This window comes from Sinocyclocheilus rhinocerous, unplaced genomic scaffold (assembly GCF_001515625.1).
Source record: "Sinocyclocheilus rhinocerous isolate Xijiao unplaced genomic scaffold, SAMN03320098_v1.1 scaffold53, whole genome shotgun sequence".
NCBI lineage: Eukaryota > Metazoa > Chordata > Actinopteri > Cypriniformes > Cyprinidae > Sinocyclocheilus > Sinocyclocheilus rhinocerous.
Genome location: NW_015645538.1, coordinates 1717843 through 1739991, shown reverse-complemented (window position 1 = coordinate 1739991; position 22149 = coordinate 1717843). Strand labels below are relative to the sequence as shown.

At 37.5% G+C, this 22149-nt stretch overlaps 1 protein-coding gene across 1 annotated transcript in view; it reads left to right on the top strand.

Moving 5' to 3' along the window:
• The window catches only part of LOC107706219 (zinc finger transcription factor Trps1-like), a 124635-nt gene that overhangs the window by 70116 nt on the left and 32370 nt on the right, over positions 1 to 22149 (top strand). The gene's annotated exons all lie outside the window — the stretch shown is intronic.

Below are 22149 nucleotides of genomic sequence, written 5' to 3'. Positions count from 1 at the left end.
GTCAGTGTTTGTTTGTCATCGAACAAGTGTGTGTTTATGTTTTCACGTCCATTTGTGTTCGAGAGCCGTGCTAATGCTGCTCAGACAGGAAGTGGAAAACCTTCATCCGCATCTCACAGACGAATTCTGTAACAGAGTGCCACATTTTATGAGCAAGGATGGGAGGGAAGAAAAAAAAGAGGGGAGGGAATGTGACTACCTGCTGCAGTCTACAGTCTGTGGGCAAGCGGAGAGCCATGCATGACCTCACCGTCTGAGGGGGCGGAATACACTGAGCCGTTTTAACAGTCTTCCAGGACGCCCCTGTTTATTTTTGTCTATGGAATGATGGGAAATTTGACTGCTGCAGAAACAAACTGACACCCTTGTGCAGCCAGCCGGCCACGCCAGACCAGGCCAGTGTGCGTGTGTGTATTCGTCCTGTTTTTGGGGTTTGGCTGCACTGAGCAGGAGGTAGAATGGAAAGGATGGCGAGGCTGTGAGCAAAGTTTGCTGTTCCGTGGCCCATAATGGTCAGATTGTGTTTAAAGTTGAAGCAAGACATAATCGGCGGTAATTCACTCATGTGTCTGTCTGCAGTGATTACATCCTTCTCCACCATCCTATCAAGTCCTTTCAGTTACGGCCAGCTGCTCATAACATGTTTGCTCAGCGTTGGTTCCATGCGCCATGTGAATTTCCATGCCATTTTTAGCTTTTTTCAATGACCGATTAATTTATCGACTTTCAGTCTGAATGGCACTTATGTCAAGCACACTGCACCTTCTGTTATGTTTGGTCGCATGCCTCGTTTAGTGTATTCACACAGAACCTGTAACGCATATGTAGGCTGCAAAGAAAAGGCTTTTGTTCTGAATTGATATTAAAACCTGATGTTATGCGAAACTATCTTTCTAATGAAAGCCCAGATTCAAACGTGGTTCTCTTTATGTTGCTATATATGTGGTAGCAGGTTGGACTGTGTTCACTGTTTTTTGTGCCCACCCTTCAAACGTTGCAGCCACAGCTGCAGCGAATCACCTTGTTAAATAGTGCCGGAAACCTGCCTCCTTACCACCCACGTCTGCTTTCATTCACCAAAACCTTTATAATGATAATAAATGTCAGTGATAATAAAACTTTGACAGCCATAAATCCCCCGCCCCCCCACCTTTCCACAACGTTATTTACATTTGAACCCAAGCAAAATATAAAATGAGAGGGTGTAACGCTATCTGGGTTTAGAGAGGCTATGCACAACATGAGCGCGCCCATAATGTCATCGACAAGCATAATTTGTTCACTGACAGGATGGCGGTTAGAGTTATTTTTATTCTTTAATTGTGTAATGCGTTGTTTTTTAATATGAATCACTCATTAAAATCTGCAGCCCCATGACGGATATGTTTCCGATCATTTTTTTTTTTTTGGTATTATGTGCATATGCTCTGGAACAGAGTAATATCGCGTCCATATCGCAGGCTTTGCGATTAGGAAATCGCAACGTCTCAAATCGCGATTTCGATTCGATTTCGATTAATCGCACAGCCCTACCGTCTATAGATGTAGATTTTGTTCAAATGTGCTGAAAGCTGAGGTGGGATGAGGGGCATGAAATACTCAAATGTAAATATCCCTCAGTATTCAAACATCTGGTTTTGGGGTGGGCTGTTAGGTGATCTGTGTCTCATCTGTCCTGATTCCACTAGTTTCTCATGGTGGAAACCCCACATACACCCTCTTTCCATCATGTTTCATCCTTTTCCACCCGAAATAACGCAGCGGTAAATGGTATTTCTAACATAACTGCAACTTTCTCTCATTAAATTTCAGGTAAACACAGATAAGACACCTGTAAGTTTGTATCATCAGCTGTTTGAATCTCAGCTGATATTGTACAAAGTTGGCCATTGCTCAACTCTGAGCCACCTGAGCTGTTAAAACTAGGACCAATAAGCTGGTGTGTGGTGGGCGTTCTGGCGCACTATGGCTGCCGTCGCATCATCCAGGTGGATGCTGCACACTGGTGGTGGATGAGGAGATACCCCCTGACAATGTGAAGCGCTTTGAGTGCCTAGAAAAGCGCAATATAAATGTAATGAATTATTATTATTATTAGGACTGCCAATCGATACACTCTAAAAAATGCTGGGTTAAATACAGCCCAGCGTTGGGTAAAATATGGACAAACCCAGCAATTGGGTTGTTTTGACCCAGCATTTTTTAGTGTATAATCAGTTTTTTATTATTAGTTTTCCAACATTTTTCTCATTTTTATTTTTATTTTTTGTAATTTTATTTGTAGTTTTTGTTTAATTAATTGCACTAAATTGACAGCACAACTTTCTATGTATGGCTTTTGTAAAGTTTTGTCATTCAGATATGTTGCTTAGGTAAATCAGCAGTGTTATTTTAGTATTATTTGTATACTATTATAGTATGTTTTAATATTTTGAATTAGGTTTTTTTTTTAGTTTTCATTTTAATTTTGGTAATTTAATGGGCTTTTGTAATTTTTTTTCTATTTAGCTATAATTGATTATTTCAGTTTTAGAACTTAAAGTTGAGTTAGTTGCCAATGCATCATTTATAACTTAAGTTTTTAACTAATTTGAACTTTAATTCAGCATTATTTCAGTGAACAAATATGATTTTTAAAATTTGTTTTAGTTAAAAATAACAGCAATGCAATCCACATGGCTTTCTGCTTTAGCATGGCCTGAAGAGATTATAAAAATAATTCCTCTTTCATCCTGTATTGTGAACATTGTCATTTATACCGTAAAATCACTCCAAATAAGAGCAGATTTGCACATTTGGATTGGCAATACGTCACTACAGATCATTTCTGCATTTAATGAGGAAGCAATTGTATATGCGGCATCATTCGAAAAACCTGGTTCAGTCATTGAATGGTGCCAGAAACAGCCAGGTGGCCCTAATAATGCAGGCGGAGCCTGAAACCAGAATCCGAGCGGAGCTATTTATGACCTACAGAGTAAGAAAAAATGGTACTGCATAATTTGAATGTTTATATGAATTATGCTTTTGATTTGCTGACCAAAGCTTGCTTGTTTGAACACAGAGGTCCAACTCCAGAGCCAGGCCGACTGCAATGAGACATCTGTTTTAACTATGCACGACAAAAGTCATTGACCTGACAGTGGATTTACCAGACATTTTTTTCCTCCTCTTTCTCCGTCAATCTCTCCCTCCTCCTCTTTCATGTCCTTTGCTCCTGTCTAGGGTGTGAGACGACAGCCATAGCGTTGAGGGGAACTGCTGTTGCGTGTAGATGAGTCGTTGTGCTCTGAACCCGACTGCAAATGAACATCTGGCCGGCATATTGGTTCCATGTGTGAAAATGAGATCCGTCCGAATAATGACCAGACTCAAATCAGGATTCAAGGGGGGGAGATGAATGCATGCTGATCCTGATTTGCTCGACAGTTCAAATTGGCAGCACCTTACATAATTAAGGAGCAATTGGCCAAGATTAGGCGGGCTTCAGACCCTGACCGATCATTAATTTAGAACCCCATCTCAGGATCTGGCCCCCTGCTTTTTACTACCCCGCCAACCTTCTCTGGAGTTTGCTAAAGCACTATCAGCTGGTAGCTATTTGTCAGGAACCCCCCTCATAACGACCTTAATTGTTTTAGACAAACAAGCAAGCTTGTGGCCTAGGCTTTTTATACAGGAAGACATGGCTTCTTTGATCCAAACTATACTCCTTAATGAAGCCTCGGAGCTATTTACCAAAGATATTTATCCACGGATAGATAGACAGATAGACAGACTTTCAGGCTCAAAACGGCCACTTTATATCTGTGCCACTTGAGAGATAAAAGAAACCTCAAAACATGTACAGATTTATTTTTTCAAAAATGCTAATTTTACACAAAAAAATGCAATTCATAACAATTTAATTAAATAAAATTTGAATACATCTTTTTATAATGAGTATGTATTAATTTCTGAATAAAAATTCACCACTTTATTTTTTGGGGGCCGTAAAACCAAAAATGTTAAACTAGGTGATTTTATAACAAAGAAAATAAATGAAGAAAACTCATTTAAAGAATGAAATTCTTAAGTAGTTTGGCATAATATTTTATAATTTAATTAATGTGTGTATATATATGTACATATATATATATTCCATTGAACACAAAAGAAAGTATTGTGAATAATCCTTCAACCGTTTTTGTCAAAAATGAAAGCAAATAGGTGCAAAACAACTTTGGACCCCATTGACTTGTATGCATTAAAAAAATCACTTTTCGTGTTTGGCAGAAGAAACTAACTAATATTGGTTTAGATTGACATGACGGTGCGTAAATTACCTTTTTTTTTGGTGAACTATCCCTTCAGTCAAAAAGCTTTGCGCAATCATTTAAGCTCTGAGCTTTGCTAAAAAAGGACTGTAGAAATGTTTATGCATGGTCGTGTCATTTGTCATATTACTCAGCACAGGTGGCATTTGAGGCGAGTGTGGCATAATGTTAGCATGACTGCTGACGGTGGCTGTTACGCTTCATTAAGGGCCATAAATGCTGCCTTTGTAAGGGGGGGAAACGGTTTGCTTGCAGACTGTTTGGCAGTCGCATTGTAAGGTAATCTTAAGCGAATCCGCTGACAGCTTTTCCAGGTATCATGACATGACAGCACACCAAGATTATTTAGAGAAAACACAAGCTGATTTGGCACGACGATTCTCAGCGTGATACGAATAAACAAAGCGCAAACATTCCCATTGTTTACAGGCGTCGCTCGGCAACGGCTCCCGCGCTGCACAGCCGTCCATCAAGGGCTTGGCTTCACCGATGGTGTCAGTGATGGAACGGGCGCGAGAGAGGAGGAGACGTAATCAGGAGAATGTGCAGCAGCCCTAAAATGAAAGGGGCAAGTCTATATATGTGATTCTCTACCCATAAACAGCTCGCAGCCAGTTGCAATTACAACGTCAGATGTGACTGCAGCTATAATCACAGCAAGATGGACCTGCAGCCACCCGGCTCTCATGACTTCTCGTTCTCACTCATACTTGTCCGCACATCTGCGAGCTGAATCACAGATCGTGGTGGAGATCGACGCTTGTGTTTTTTGGCTCGCTCTCACGCTGTGCAGCGGCGGCTTCTGGGATCGCTCCCGGCATCTGCAGGAAAAACGTGGCAGCGGGGCATCAAACAAACAAGCCGGCATGAAGCGTGTGCGCCTGCGTACGCCGGGGGCCTGACTTTCTGCCCGTTTGTTGCAGATCGCTGCCTGCTCTCCCCTCCTTTCTCTTTCATTTCCCTCTGTAATCATTTAATCGCTCGCAGCCTCGGGGCCGAGGTGCCACACCTACGCTTTTCTACCAATTCTTCTTCAGGTAGCAGCATGCTCTGATTGTCTTCCTGTGCATTTCTCAACAACAGGAAAATGGTCCGTTCTCTTTTTCTCTCCCGCTATCTCGCTTGCTCGGCATCTTTGTTTAGAAAGGGGCCATGGAGACAGGAGAAAGGGGGAAGAAAACGAGAAGAGGGGAAGCACTCTGTTTTTGTTATTAAAAGATGCTTTCACTGAGGAGTGTGTGCATTAGCTGTAGATAGTTTCCTATTAGCAGCTTATCTCCAAGGCTTTTGGCTAAGGGCCTGGCTGAAGCTTTTTTCCAAAGAGAGAGAGAGAGAGAGAGAGAGAGAGAGAGAGTCAGCCTTGATGAAAGAGACCATGCAGGGCCTGGGGAATTAACCACTGCTGCCATAGAAACCCTGAAATCCATGACACTGGCTGGCCGGTCTGTGACGTGGCAACACCCTTGGCTGACCAAGCAGAACTTGTGCCCTCACCTTAGGAAGACTGAAAGCATGATAGAGAGAGGGAGAATGTCAGCGTGCTTTCGTTGCATGTATTGTTTGAGATCATGAGTGAAGGGAAGATGGTGGTTTAATAGTGTACTGTGCTGTCAAGGACACAACAAACTATCACAATAGAGACGCAGCTGTCCTTGAAGGATGTTGTTCTACTTCTGCGTGACACTTGACGCATCACGACTTAATTTGCCTTCTATTTAAACTGATTTTAACAAGGCAATGCAACAATGCAATCAGTAAATGATTTTTTAACCCTATGCTTACAAAGAGTAAAAATTATATTACTGTTTGTTTACTCTGTCCAAAAAAGTATTTTATTTTTTTTATTTAAGAAAAATACCATGGTATTCTGTTGAAATCATATGTAAATACCATGTAACCACATAAGTATGATAATTATTCAGTGCCATAGTGTGCAGTGGAAAAGTCTGAAAAAAAAAAAAGCTAATGTTTATGGTTAGGGTAAATAAAATGAACAAATATGTATAAGTAACTTAATGTTTAATATTAATATACATACGTTATAATATAATTTATTCTTCTTATTATTAGTAGTAGTAATAATTTATTACGATATAATAAAATGTGTAAATAATAACATTAACAATGCTTATTTTAATTTAGATTTTTTTATAAATTCTTCAGTTAATTTTTTTGTTCATTTTTGTGCTGATAAAATACTTTAAATAAATATTTAGCATTAAATTATAAATGCATTTTCATTTCAGTTAGAAGCATTTTCACTTGTGATTTCCTTTAGTTTTATTTTTATGATGCCAAAATGTGCACAGTAAACTTTTTTTATTCTTTTATGTCTTTTAGACATGGCATCTGCCCTCAAATGTAGTGTGCTGCTTAACAGACTCTGCAGTGAACTAGTTTTGTCTCCGTGTTTCAGAATACAGGAAGACTGGTGGCGTCCAACAGAAGTTTTCAGAGAGCTTGTAAAACCCATTCCTGAACAAATGTGCGCACAATTCTCAGCATTCCTCTGCCGTGGAATCGGGCGGCTCTGGAAAGTACGAAAGTTCGAAAACGTGGTGTTCATATTAACTTTTATAGAGGCCTAATTAGGGATTTGTGTGTTTTCACAAACAGGTTGTTCATGGCTACAGATGTTAAGCTTCCTCTGTGTTTGCTGAGCTTGGCCCGTAGGCCTGGACTACCGCAGACTATTTGCTCAGGGATAACTTCCTGCTCGGCTAGCACATTGCTGTTTCAGCATGCTTGTCTCTTTCTTTTTTGTGCATAGAGTTAGAGATTATATTTTTATGATACATAATAGATAATTAATGAAATGCGTGTGGGTTTGTGTCGGCGAGTTGCTTAATGTGTGTTACGGAGATGGGCCCGCAGTTAATGGGACCCTTGGCAAATCCGGCAGGAAAAAATAAGTCCGGTTTTGCTCGGCCCCTCCTGGTCATTGGCTTTTTATTTTTAACTTCATTGTTGCAGAAAGGAGGATCAGCGCTGGCAGCCCTCCTGCCAGCTGCACTTTTATCTCCCCGACCCTTTTCAGATGAAAAATACCTCCAGGAGCTTTGCAAAACAACTGCACTTTTAGCCACGCTAAAAAAAGTATGTTTTTGCTGTGCATTCAATAGACCGCCCTTCCTTTTTAATTCTTCAAAACATATAGAATATCGAAGTCCAGCAAGAGATTTCTCTCCACAAGAGGGAGAAAGCTCACCTGGAAAGCAGCAAATCCTGAAATGAAATTTGGCTTAATCCTCATCTCTCCTCTTTCTCAATGCTAACTCCCCACAGATGTCCCTCTGCCGTCTCCCTTCCTGCATGGAAAAGTGACTGGAGGACGCAGACGCGTGCTACCCACTGATAAATCTCAAACAAAAGGTTCCGTTGCAGCCGAGCTCTGGTCAAAGTGACTCCGCCACTGTAGCCTTTTTAAACCTTGTGGCTGCTATTGATTAGCAGCTGTGTCGCTGCCCTCTTCAGACAGCACCGCTGGGACCGGCCCTGCTATTTCTGGGTACTCGAGTAGACTAGATTTCCTCCCAGAATGGTTTGTGTTTGGAAAGCAAAGGTTATTTATTGAAAGAAAGGTGTACATCATTAATGAACGACTTTTCGACGGGAAAGGTACGATGCGATTTATTATTCATGCGTGCCTGGCAGATGAAACAGTCAGGCATGTGTGTGTCTGCTAATACACTATTATATATAAAAGTGAATTTAGGCACTGCAGCAGAACACATCAATTATGAATTGACTTTCTAATGGTATAGCACTGAACTTTGTTTAGTATTTAGTGACTTTATTTATTTTATTGTACCATTTTTTTTTTCATTCTGGATTCAGCAGACCTGGGGCTAGATTCAAGAAACATTATTAAGAAGCAAATTCTTTTTAACTAGTATTTTCTTCTTATTTTTAACTTAAGAATAAATGTAAGAATATTTTATATTCCCAAAAACATTTCTTATGAATGTGTCTTGTCTTATTTTCTGAAGACAAAACTTAAGAATTTTGAATTTCTGAAGAGAACGTTCAAAAAATCATTGTAAAAATGATTAAAGTTAACCTCCAACTTCCTACTGGTCTTAAATCCCCAAAGTTAAGATGTTTAAGAAATGTGTTGGGTTGTTTCTAATAAGCATTCCAATATATAACAGTAGCTACAAATAATATTACTGTTACTAGGTATAAGCACAAGTAGTCAACGATCAATATAAACAGTGATCCATTGATCAGTCATGAGATTATGCATGACAGGACTTTTCACTGGAATTGAAATTATCTTTAAAAAATAGAGGGAAAAAAATCTTAACTTTATAAGATGATTTTCATCAATCCGGTCCATTTTTCATCTTTTTTTTTTTTTTTGTAGGCTTTACACTGTTTGACTGGTAGATGCCGTGAATACATAATTTCGTTCCAAAAATCCTCTTTTTTTCCATTTTGAATAGCTGTTTAATTGTAGCTGAATATTCTGATCAAATTAATATGAATATGACTCCAGAGTAATTAGTCACTATGCCTCAGGTGATTGGCTTGTATCCAGAGACCCCATTTTTAACTTCCATTAAGTTGAATGGAAATGCTAACAGATTGCTTTCTCCAATTATTAGAGACCCTTTGCGTTTTAAACCCTCGCATTTCTCTTTTCTAAAAACTGTCAGCACTAATGGTTACATTTCCGTCCATTATCCTTCTGACCTCTTCAAGTCATCAGACTGTCTCAGTTCTGTCATTTCTCTTCAGTATCTGTGATGTGGCATGTGCCCACTCATTCCCAGAGGCTCGGGGTCAGTGAATCATCCTCTAGCAGCTTTGTTATGCTCTCATTTGGGAGCCCGGAGAGCACAGGTCAGCATGGGGACAGACTGTGATGAGACTTCTTTAGCTTTGGAGGCAGGTCCATCCTGCTCCCCAAGGACAGGTATAGATATGTCCAGCAGTTCAGCTATATGATGGTTTGCAGAAGCCGCTGTGTACAGATGTACCAGTGGGCTTTGTTAGTATGTCTGTCCTTGCTTTTGATGAGTCAGAAACTGTGATCTGTTTCTGCACAACTAGCCACACGGCTAGAAAGGTCGCTCTTCCCTCTCTACATTCTGACTCTCATTGTAGCATTATTTGTAGAAAACTGCAAAAAATCTGATCTACTTTTGTATCTACCCCCTAAAGGGTGTAAATCATTATCTTAAAGTACTAATATGCAGCCTTTATATATTTATAGGGTATATGACAAAGTGTCTTGTGATTTGCAGATTTCTATTTTTCCCACAGTGCATACATATACGTGACTTAATGCAATATATGCAGTATTTCCAGAATCAACAATGCTGTGCTAATGAAATCATAGTCTCTTCTTCCATATACTCTCATTCAAGTGTTAAGATCCAAGTTTTCTTTATCAAATGCACATCAATACAGTATGGAGCAGCAGTTGCTGGCAGTAAAATGCAATTTCCTGCAAGTTCCCTAGAGGAAACACTGAATTAAAATGAAGATATATTTGCAATTCAACACACGCTGAAAGTTGAATAAAGGATAAATAAAATAACACGTACATAGTAAGATTTTTTTCAGTAAGAAAAATAAATTAATATTTTGGATGCATTAAATTGATCACAAGTGACAGTAAATACATTTATAATGTTACAAAAGATTTCTATTTCAAATTTTTTTTGAACTCTATTCATCAAAGAATTGTGAAAGAAAAAATGCATCACAGTTTAGAAAAAGAAATTTTTTTTCTTGAGCAGCAAATCAGCATATGAAAGGTCATGTGACACTGAATATTCAAGTAATGGCTGCTGCAAATTCAGCATTGCCATCACAGGAATAAAAACATTTTAAAATATATTCAAATAGAAGTTGTTTTAAATTGCAATATTACTGTTTTTTACTGTGTTTTTGATCAAATAAATGCAGCCTTGGTGAGCATAAGAGACTATATATATATATATATATATATATTTGATAATTGATATATATATAATTGATATATATTAATTTTATGAACTGTAGGTCAGTGATAGGATTCTGTTCAATGATATGCATCAATTCTTTATTTTTATTCAAAACATTCAAATATAATTCATTTAAATAATTTCATATAATATAATTTTATGTTGTTTTTAAATCATTAATTCAATTTTATTAAATTTGCAGCCATAATAAATTCAGTTTACAATAACTCATGTCTATGGCACCAGTTTCCTTTCCTCCCTACCTGTTCTCCTCTATATCCTCCCTCTGTGTTGTTCCTGTGTTTACCTCTGAGCTTTTAAAGAGCACAGAGATGTGTGGCGTTACGCTGTGGAACAACAGCACCAGTCATTGATGAGCATTCATTCCCAGTGTAGTTTTTCCTATCTCTCGTTTAGCGAGGAATCATTATGATGAGGGACCGAGTGTGCGTCTTTGTGCAAAGCAGTAAATTCTGCAGAAGGGAAATAATGGCGGTCCTCAAGGCCAGCACCATGGCAACTGGTGGATTATCAGGCCAGTGGTGTGGGCTCAAAGTGGGCACAAAGAGCAGCCGAGCAGCACCAAGACTCTGACTGCTTTCATTACCCTCATCTGGCTATGTACACAGTACACACACACATATCTCTGTATTCCTCTTCACAAAGCCATACTGTTATCTGTGTCCAATTAACTGAGGAACATCTTACTTTGCTTGTCTGTTTATTTCTCGCTTTCTTCCTTTCTTCCTTGCTCTGACTGTCTATCTTTGTGTCTCTCTTTCCATTTTCTTTCCAGTCTCTCTTTTCTCTCTCTCAATTTTTTTCCCAACAACTCTGACCGCAACTGTCACACACAACATTAACTTACAGCCATATTTTATCAGTACAGAAAAGCAGCCTTTAGTCATGAAGTCTGAACTTGATTGATACCAGACGAGGCAAGCTGTTGAAAATGCTGTTTACATTCGCCTAAGAAATCAGATGAGGCCATTCTCTCCCTGCGCTCTGATCTGGAGGTGTTTAAACTCACTCATAACATTGTCATGAATGAAAATGCCCACTGTAGTCAATCACATCCTCCAGTCGTGCATCCAAATAAATCTATCACACCTATATCAATGACTTTGTCTCAACTGTTTAAAAATTAATTAGATGATTAGATATTACACGTATATAAATATAATGTATATACATAGTATATTACGTCATATATTTAATATTTAATTAATATACTTTAGTTATGATGTAAATATTAAGTATATTATGTAATTATATATATATATATATATATATATATATATATACATAAAATTAAAATATATGAATTATTTGTTACAGTGACTAAATATATTTTAATTCTATAATTATCTATTTAATTGTAGCATTTAATTGTATTTAATTTCTTGAATATTTAAAGTCTTACTAATAAATTACACCAATAATAATTCTGAATATAATAATTTATTTTAGTTTTAACATTTGAAGGGTCTGTAGCATGACTCGGTGCTCTTGTAAAGTGCTGGAAGATACATAATGAAACCTTTTTACTGTTTGATCCCTTGAACGTGGTACTGAATGAGTTTTCTTTCCCATGAGCCCAGAAGCATTATGGGTATTTGAGTGAAATACTGCTTTTGTCAGGCCTCTTGAGCAGGATATATTACGTATTATTTTCTCATTTTAAAGTTCTCTGTGTCTGTGTCTTCAGAGGATGCGTTTGACATATCAAGAGCCTTTCTTTCTCTCTTATATATTTCTCTCCAGGCTTCCAGTCTTCAGTTGAAATATATGTTTTAATGATTTTATTCTGTTCTTTGGCTCTGTTCGTCTTTCATTATTATTTTTGTAACTGACTGTAAATATATGGTGGACGTTAATGTGTTCCACTCAAGTGGGAGTCTTGATAATTTTGCATAAATTCTATGCAACCGCATAGCAACACCCTGGCAACAATCCACAGCATCCTAGCATTGTGGCAGTAAGGATTTTTTTTTTTTGGTTCATGCTTGGCCCTGGATTACAATAATAATGCTACAGCAATGTACTTAAGGCAATTCTAAAATAATAACTGTAAAGAATAAAGCAAGTCCCAGATTATCATTCTTTCCTTTTTTTTGTCTATCTTTTTTCTATTTCTGTTTCACTCATGCCCTACCGCCCGTTTCACAGTCTATCTACACACGTTCAGAGGGGAAAATGAACAAATGAATAATTGAAGAGGAGAGCTGAAATTATTCTCCTTGCCTAGAGCTTGTTTCTTTCTTTTTTCCACTGCCTTCTCTTTCCTGGAGACTCAGGTTGCTTCAGTAATATTGAAGTTTTTTGAGTGTAGTCCACAGGTAATGTCACAACATATTTGCACAATCCATTCTTGATCTCAATATTTATCAACTTCTTTTTTGAATGTTTTCTTATTAAAGAGTATACCTGTTGCATACAGGCCACGCTGACAGTCAAGTTTGCAGGACTTTAGCTGTTTCTTTTGTTTTAATCCTTTGTGTCAACGTGTAAAATATTTAAATGTCACTGATTCCAGTAACTTACATATACTTCTGCATTCAGAGGCTGTGGCTCGTAAACCATTGTCTTGCTTGCTTACTTGAACGACATTTCTGAATGTCTTAGACAGGGTGTCCGAGGGGTCCTTAAAAAGTCTTAAAATGTCTTAAAGTTTTCCTAATAAAAGGCCTTAAAAAGTCTCAAAATGTCTTATTTGTCTATCTTTTTTCTATTTCTGTTTCACTCATGCCCTACCGCCCGTTTCACAGTCTATCTACACACGTTCAGAGGGGAAAATGAACAAATGAATAATTGAAGAGGAGAGCTGAAATTATTCTCCTTGCCTAGAGCTTGTTTCTTTCTTTTTTCCACTGCCTTCTCTTTCCTGGAGACTCAGGTTGCTTCAGTAATATTGAAGTTTTTTGAGTGTAGTCCACAGGTAATGTCACAACATATTTGCACAATCCATTCTTGATCTCAATATTTATCAACTTCTTTTTTGAATGTTTTCTTATTAAAGAGTATACCTGTTGCATACAGGCCACGCTGACAGTCAAGTTTGCAGGACTTTAGCTGTTTCTTTTGTTTTAATCCTTTGTGTCAACGTGTAAAATATTTAAATGTCACTGATTCCAGTAACTTACATATACTTCTGCATTCAGAGGCTGTGGCTCGTAAACCATTGTCTTGCTTGCTTACTTGAACGACATTTCTGAATGTCTTAGACAGGGTGTCCGAGGGGTCCTTAAAAAGTCTTAAAATGTCTTAAATAAAGTTTTCCTAATAAAAGGCCTTAAAAAGTCTCAAAATGTCTTAAATTCCGATTCGATGGATCTTAAATATTTTTTCGTCACATTACCGCTAAAATGTCTCCAGTCTGACGGACCCAGCGTTTACAATTGGACAGACCGAAGATGTTTTACTTGCCCGACTGATTAAAACTTTAAAACTTAAAACTTACAAAAAATAACCAGTGAAGCATCAAAACGCGAGAATGATTCTTCTGATTTTATTACATTCAACGTAAACAGCGATTGATAATGGATAGTGTATTTCTGGTATCAAGGTCGCACTGTTGAGGCTCAAGCTGTCTCTTTGTGAGAGACTTCAAAACAAATGAGCTTAACAGCACACATAAAAATAAGTTACTCAGAAAAAAACTAAATTCTAAATGTTTAGTTTTTTCATAACATGATATAGTTAAGTAACATACCATGGCCAGGCGGCTATTTTGCTGAATATTCTCGCGATTGCAAATTTTAGTTCAATAAAGTTGTTAAGAAATCAAGTAGTTATTAAGTTACTTACATTTTAGACACAATATTTACAGTTTTTTTTATATTTCATCAACGAAAATAGTTCCAAACAAAGATCACAGCAGAAGTATTGCACATTCTCCAAGCAACACTCTGTGGTGTTTTGTTACTGAATGATCCAGCGTTTTGAACGAATCTGTTGAATAAATGACTCAGTGACTCACTCATTAAGTGACTTACCGCCACCTACTGGTGGCTTAGTATGTTAAAAATTATGCATCCCCCCCCCAACATTTCGTATTTGTATATCCAAAAATGTATTTAAAACATTAATCTCATAACATTATTTATTGCAGTTGTAATTTTTCAGTGTAAATTATTTAATCTGACTGGTTATAGCCCTATAGTGTATATTACATTTATTGATCAATTGTAAGAATTTGACATTAAAGATTATACATGCAAAAAAATAGGCCTTTATAAAGGTAAATAACAAATATGCAGATTTAAGTATGTAAAAGCTGATAGAACACTGATGAAATATTGCTTCAGAATAAATCGTTTACACCACCAAAACTCTCGGTGATGCAGTGCTTTTGTGGGGATATTTTGAATGGAATATTGTCTGCTGATATGAAAAGTTCACTGTTTATCGTAATAATAAATAACATTTATGACAGCGATGATATTTTGTTTTCTTTTTACATTAAAAACATTGAACATTGCATATACGTATGTAATATGTTATAATGCTACTCTGTGCGGTCGTCACCGGTCTATTAAAACGCACAACATATTAAAGCGTCTTTGGTGTTTCCATGGAAATCGAGGGGTTATGACGTCATTGGCAGGCGAGACAATGACACTATGGACACAGTCCGTGTCACTAGTTAAAATTGCTTATTTCTCTGGATTTAAACATTCTTCGAAACATTTGGGATAATGTAAGTACACAAGTCAGCAAAATATATAACACTGTTCTAGTGGTTTTTGGATATTTTAATAAAAAAAATCTTACATATTGTACCTTTAACTTGTTCAGATCTGTAGAAACCCTGTTAGATGTGTTTGCATGTTCAAATTGGACGATGAAGAAACATGAAAGTATCCACCTTATTTTTAATGTAAGAGCAGGTGTGTCTGTTTTTAACTGAATGTAACAAGTCTTCTGGTGTCGAACCTATTGCAGTTATTTTAGCTGTACAAAAACAGTCTTGATGCTTTGCTTGATGCAGTGCTTGATGTTGCACACTGGTGTTTATTATCATATCATTTTCATTAATTTAAATCTTTATCATGGGGTACACTGGTTTGTAGGGTAAATAGTTTTTACTGTTTTCTGCACTTTGTTACTCTAATTATTTATAGCAGCTAATGAATTGGAAGCCTTGCACATTTACAGGAAGTACTGTAACACATTTCTGTGATGAAAAATAAGGTGGATATGATGAATGGAGGCAATTATAACACAAAATAGACAACAAAAAACTACTAAATCTACAAGTCAGTTTGGTGGAAGAACATTGGGCCTCATTCATGAAACACGAGCAGAACAAATTTTTGTGTAAGGCGTTCGTAAAGCCATTCGGACGTAATCTTTTGAATTCTAGGAAAATGTTTGTATTTTCAAAATGTTAGTTGGTATGAAAGAAATGTTCACCTGCTCTCTACCACGTGTAAATGTTGCGTAAAACGTTCCGTGTTCCTACTTGTCCAATATTATATTGTCAATAATATATTGTCAATATTGCTGGTTACTGCTTTTTTATATTTAGTAAAATTCTTTACTAGTATTAGAGATACTAGTAATACGTTGCTGCCGTGGATATTCCAAATCATAGCAACTAAATTGTCTCAGCTGGAAAAACGCTGTGCCACCAAAACGTTTTCAAGCGCCACCAGCTGGTCGTTTTAAGAAGAGCGCCTTTCAACTGGCTAAAAACTCATTGTTGAACACACGTTATTGAATATTTATTGTTAGGCATATTAGCGTTTTTTTTTTGCTTTAACTTTTTTGCGTTTATGCTATATAGTGGAGCCAAACCTGAGAAAGTAGACCAGAATATTCCACTGCGTTCCTGGACACGCAATATGTGTAGCTGAAATTCATAGGCGGGGATTATGGTAATTGTGAATGAGCGTGCAAGAGCGCCCTATTTACGAATGATTGGAATTCATTAACGTACACATGTTTAACTAACAAATCGGACGTTTACGAAACGTTTGTAAATCCGGAGGATAGTTTTTGGTAAGGTCTGTTTTACACATAAATTACTCAGAATTTACTCATATTTACTCAAGTTTCATGAATGAGGCCCATTGTGTGTGTTTCATTTTTTATGTTTTTGCAATAAATCTATTATTTATTTGATTAAAAATATAATAAAACAAATAATATTATGAAATATTATTACAGTTTTTTTAATTTTAATTTATTATAAAATGTAATGTATTCCTGTGATGACAAAGCTGATGGCAAAATTTTCAGCAACCTTTTCAGTCTTCAGTCTCACATGATCTTTCAGAAATCAAGTGTTGTATAATTGTAATATTATTTTAAAAATATTTATTTAATTTCACTGCATTTTTAATCAAATAAATAAAGCCTTAATGAGAATACACTAGTTTCAAAAACTTCTTTTTTTAATGATCTTAAAGGGGTCCTATTATGCTTTTTCACTTTTTCAACTTTAGTTAGTCTGTAATGTTGCTGTTTGAGCATAAAAAAATCTGCAAAGTTACAAAGTTCAAAGTCCACTTCAAAAGGAGATATTTTATTTAACAGAAATCACTTTTCAAAAACTACAACGAACGACTCGTTTGGACTACAACGCAAATTTTCCCGGGATTTGTGATATCACAAATATCGACGAATGGGATGAGACCTGGTTGAGCTGCACTAGAGAAGGGAACGAGTGTTATCACTATGTCGGAGGCACGCTAGCTTTCCCAAGGCAGACGAACTTAGAGTAGTTACGATCATCCGGGTTTAAATCGCGCTCAAATTGATTTGATTTTGACGCAATATTTACACTGAAGCTCGCAGGTGGCTATGGTAAGGGGGCATGACATTTCTCGAGTAGGCGCCGAGTGGTGCCAATCACAACACACACTGGCCTTGCTAACCAATCACAGCACATTTCGTATTTCAGAAGGCGGGCTTTCATTTGATACAGGAACTATTCGAGCCATTCATGCCAGACTGGGGAGAGAGGTGTTGTAATAATGTAAAATATATGTGTAAAATAATGTGTTTTTCGAACAACCTAGTATGAGAGCCTGTTCTAGTACACCCCCAAAACAAAATCAAGACTTTGTAAAAGAGCATAATAGGACCCCTTTAATTATTCCTAACTTTTGAGCTGTTGTGTGCCTACACACTAGGCACACTGCACAATATTCCATTATTTTATTATATGTGTTTACATATAAATATTTACACACACACACACAACGAAATAATGTAATAAGGTATAGAGTGCCTACATAGTCACAAAGTCTGATTCGCTCAACCACCCACCCACCCACACGCTCGCACACAAATGTAAAACCTGGCCTCCATCACGCTCAGAATGAATCAGCCAGTGTCTGTTGATTGATGGAGAGATAAGGGAGGCTTTTTTAAGAGGATAGCTGGGAACATGTGTTTTAAATAAAAGCTTCAAGGCAAAGCCCCATAGCCAGTGTTACATTACAAGAAGGAGAAGATTAAAACACAGGGAAAAACATGCTTCAGCATTTTTATATCGTCCCTTATCGGCTCTACAGCTGGAAGTCTGTTGCACTTAAACTCTTCAACGTGAAACCATCCCTCTTCCCTAATCAGCAGAGAAATGATACATGTGTGTATGAGCTCCGACTGGAAATTGGGAAGGACCTCGCTCAATGGAAAGACTGTACGCTCGCTCTCCGGCATTCCGCCTGGCTCATTTTTTTTCTCTTTAAGCTCCTGTGTGTAGATGTGGTGCCTGCAGGGCAGCTGAGGGTAATGTACAGCCCACAGATGGATGGAAGTTAATAGGCTTACATACTACTACTTTTCTTCCTCCTTTTTCCTCGTCATTTTTCTTTTTTGTCCCATTTTCCTTTTTTTCTTTATTCTTTTTCAGTCTGTCAAAGTAAACTGTGGGAAGCATTATCCCTTTCACGTTTAAAGATGGGAAAAAGGACCGTTGTATTCAGAAACTAAGGGTGGCAAACTGACTCACTAATTCGTTCAATCTCTCTCACAATTAATTTCCTCATTTCGGCTCTCACACCCTGGATTTCTTGTTAAGCAGATGTCCCTCAGCCGTCACCAGATGTCGTAAGCAGTTTTTGCAGCAGTCTGGTAACGCAGACTGAAAAGTGTGCGAGGCAGCAGCTTCCTAGTGTTTGCGAGGAGCTTTGTGTGCGCACATAAAACAGCTGTGCGTTGTCACCTAGATGCTTTTTCATGTTCTGTGTACTTTACTGGGGGTTCCTCCAGGCCGCCATCATTTTCTGATCCATGTGAACTGACAGAACACACGCACATGAGTGTACCCTGCTAACCCCTTCAATGTGCATTACTGGGTTTATGTTTTATACTGTAATATGAATAGAATTGAATAGCTTTATTTAGCTAATAATTTGTTGTACTTGCCTTAGCAGTATTAATATTACTATTGCTTGTGTACGCTTTCAGATAAAAATAATCAATTAATGAATTAATAACATTAAAATTACCATGCCCAGAAATTAAATATCTAAATTATTCATATCATTTTGAAATGTTATAAGTTTATTTATATAATATATAATATGATATAAATGGTGTAAATGTAATATAAAGGGTGTAATGTACACAGTAATTGTATACAAAATAATAAATATATTCAGATAGATAGTTTTTAAACTACACCTTAGCAACTGCATAGCAACACTCCAGCGTCATGGCAGCAGGTTTTTCTTGTGTAAGCACTACTGACATTTAGTTTTTTTTAGAATTTTCAACATGCATGTTGCTATTTTGTCTTTGTAGTGCATGTAAGCAACACCCACTGAGAACTTTTGTGTTCAGTTGTTCTACCGTGGTTAAGTATAGGCTAAACTATGCTAAGGACTATAAAGCATGTGGTGTTGGGAGGTCTTTTTAAAAGTAACTACATTTATCGCTTTCTCTATCTCTCCTCATTTCCTCTTCTCCATCTTTTTTTTCTTGTTTGTTCTCTTTTCTTTTTTCTTCTTCTTTTTTTTTTTTTTTTTTTGGACTGCTATGCAGAACTTCCTTAACCCCAATTTTTGATTTGGCTGCCGTTCCTCACAAACTGAGGGAGGCTGTCTGCTTTTTGTTTTCTACTAATGAAACACTTGTTCTCAAATTGAGCTGTAAAACCTGCCGTCCGAATGAAACAGTTATGCTCCGCATGTGTGTGAAAGGCAGCGCGTGTGAAATCAGCCCTCTTTTGGCCTCGCCTCTGTGGAAATGGCAGATTATACTTTAAAATAGGAGAAAATTCAAATAATAAGCCTTATTCCCAGTGATGAAACAAAATATGGACAACAACACAGTAGCTGCTGTCCATCAGAATTCAGATCCGCTCATTTTCAATGATTCAACAATCCAAGTTTGCTTCTCAAAGGACTGTTTTTCATTTAATGTCAGTTTGTTGCAGCTGTTCACTCAGGTTTGTGTTTACCAGGAGGGAGAAGAGACTTCTTTTGGGTTTAAGCCTGTAATCCTCCTCGGATGGCGGCAGTTAAACCAGAGAGGACGTTGAAAGCTTGTGTATGTCCACAGTAGAGCTGCTGTATTGAGATCTTGTAAATGAAGGTCAGAAAGGTGAGTGGCGTCAATCTTGACAAGCGTCTCTTCCTACAAGTCCAAGGGCATCTTGGAAGTTTTGTGGTGTAAATGAATAATTTAGATTTATTTCCTCTCGTTGGATCAGTGAACGGTATAGCAGAGATCATAGCAAAGGCCGGCGCAGCGAGAATTAACTCAAATCCCCAGCGAACGTAAACTTAATCTGTATTTAATGATAAATAAAAGACGAACGGGAAAACGATAGGGATATGCAGAGTCGGTCTGTTGTGATTAAATTGGAATTTGGAGCAAATCCACTGTTGCGTGGGGAGTCAAAAAAGTGCTATTCCAAAAAACATTCAACAAAACATTCTTAAATGGTCTCATGGTGTCGATTGTGATTAGGCATGCTATGCTAATAAAAACTCTTTATCACATAACGACAACAGCCAGGCTGTTTTCACTCACTTTTTAAGCAGACGAACACAACTATACCCCAGTCGGAACAGACTTCCGCATTTCTCTGTCAAATTGTGAACAGTTAACTTTCTTTCCAAAGACTTGCAGAAAGTTGGAAGCCTGTGTTGTTCACATGGGACGTAAGCAAACCGTCAACCAGAATTTACACCTGCAATAGCCTGGAGGTCTGTTTTTTTTTTTTATTTCCCTGATGTATTGTGGCTTTTGGCTTAGCAATTTCCTGATTATTTCAAGCTTCGCGCTAAGTAGAAATGGAAGCAGTTGTATGTACGTTTGGATGTAGCATGCGTAATAAGATAGTAGGATTGACAGAAAGTCAAACTGCAACCTATAAATATTGTTTAAGTTTATATTGACTTTAGTTTGCGGTCAAGAAACAGCGATATCGTCGCACACAGATGACTACCTGTGGGGTGGCCGGGCTAATTTCACAGGCTGTTGAGTAGCTCTCGAGCATAGAGACGTATCACCGCTTAGCATGTTCTATTAGCACGACAGCTCGTCTTCCTGTGAGGCAACGCAGTAACGCCGCTCACCTCCCCTCTGGAGATCGCAGCGAATTCCTTCATGCTAAATCAATTACGGTAACTATTATTAATCTATCATGCTGTTTCTCCATGCTGCCCTCCCGAATGCCAACGACTCCCATTTCCTCTTTCGAAAAATGGCCATTTTGTGTTGTGTTTTTCTTTGTGCTGTGTTAAAGAAAAAAAGACAACAAAACAAGGCTATTGGTAAAGTGATAACATCTGTTTGGAGGCGCTGGATGCCAGGAGTAAAAATGGTTTCCTCTTGTCTGGGCCAGTGAGAGCCTGATGCTATGCAGATGTGCAGCTGGGCCCCAACTGTAAAAGTTATAAGTATTGTCATAACATTGTTCGACTTCTCCAGTATTTCCTGTCTTCTGCTTAGCACTTTATTACAGATCCTGGACAGTGTCCAGCTCAGGAACGCTCGCAGAGCGTAAAAGAGAGGGAGAATGTGAGAGGGGATGGGGGGAGAGCGAGAGGCTCTCGGACGTCTTTGCTTGGCTGATCAGCAGCATTCACTGACTTTTATTCTTCTTTTGATAGCCCTCAAGTTGTTGGTTCAATAGCATTGCAGGAGCTGAGAGGAAGTTGGGGGATGACGCGTGACAGGAGAGATAGAGATGCTCATACTCATGTACAGGGAAGAGGACAATGAGAGGCAGACAGGTTCACAGAGTTGTCAGGTGAGGGAAAAGATAAAAAGTTCTTTCTCAGTACTTTGCCACTGTTACAAAACCTAGTGAGCTGCCTGCATAGTAGGCAAACGGAGGGCATCTTGATTGTGCTGTCTATTCAGGGAAATTTTATGGCCAAATTTGAATGCAGCAGTACCGTTCAGACATTTGCGGTCTAAGATTTGTTTTTATATTTATTCAAGGCTGTATTAATTTGATCAAAAAACACAGTAAAACAGTAATATTGTGAAATATTTTCGCAATTATTCTTATTATTTTGCATTGTAATATGTAATTTACTGTATTTCAGTGATGGCAAAGATGAATTTTCAAGTCTTTAGTGTCACATCATCCTTCAGAATACATTTTAATATGCTGATTCTAGTTTCTTATTATCAGTGTTTAAAAAGTAGTGCTGTTTAATATGAACTTTCTATTCATCAAATAATATAAGAATTATTTGATGAGTAGAAAGTTTAAAAGAACGTATTTGAAGTAATTATTTTATTTTAGTTTCAGTTTTCCCATTTAAATTAGTGTTATTTGTATTTTCTGTTTTTTTTTTAACAAATTCAGTTTTTTGTAACTATTTACTCTTCTTCATTGTTAGTTTTTATTTTGGTGTTTTAGCATTTTTATTTTATTATTACATTTTGGAGCCATTACTTGTATT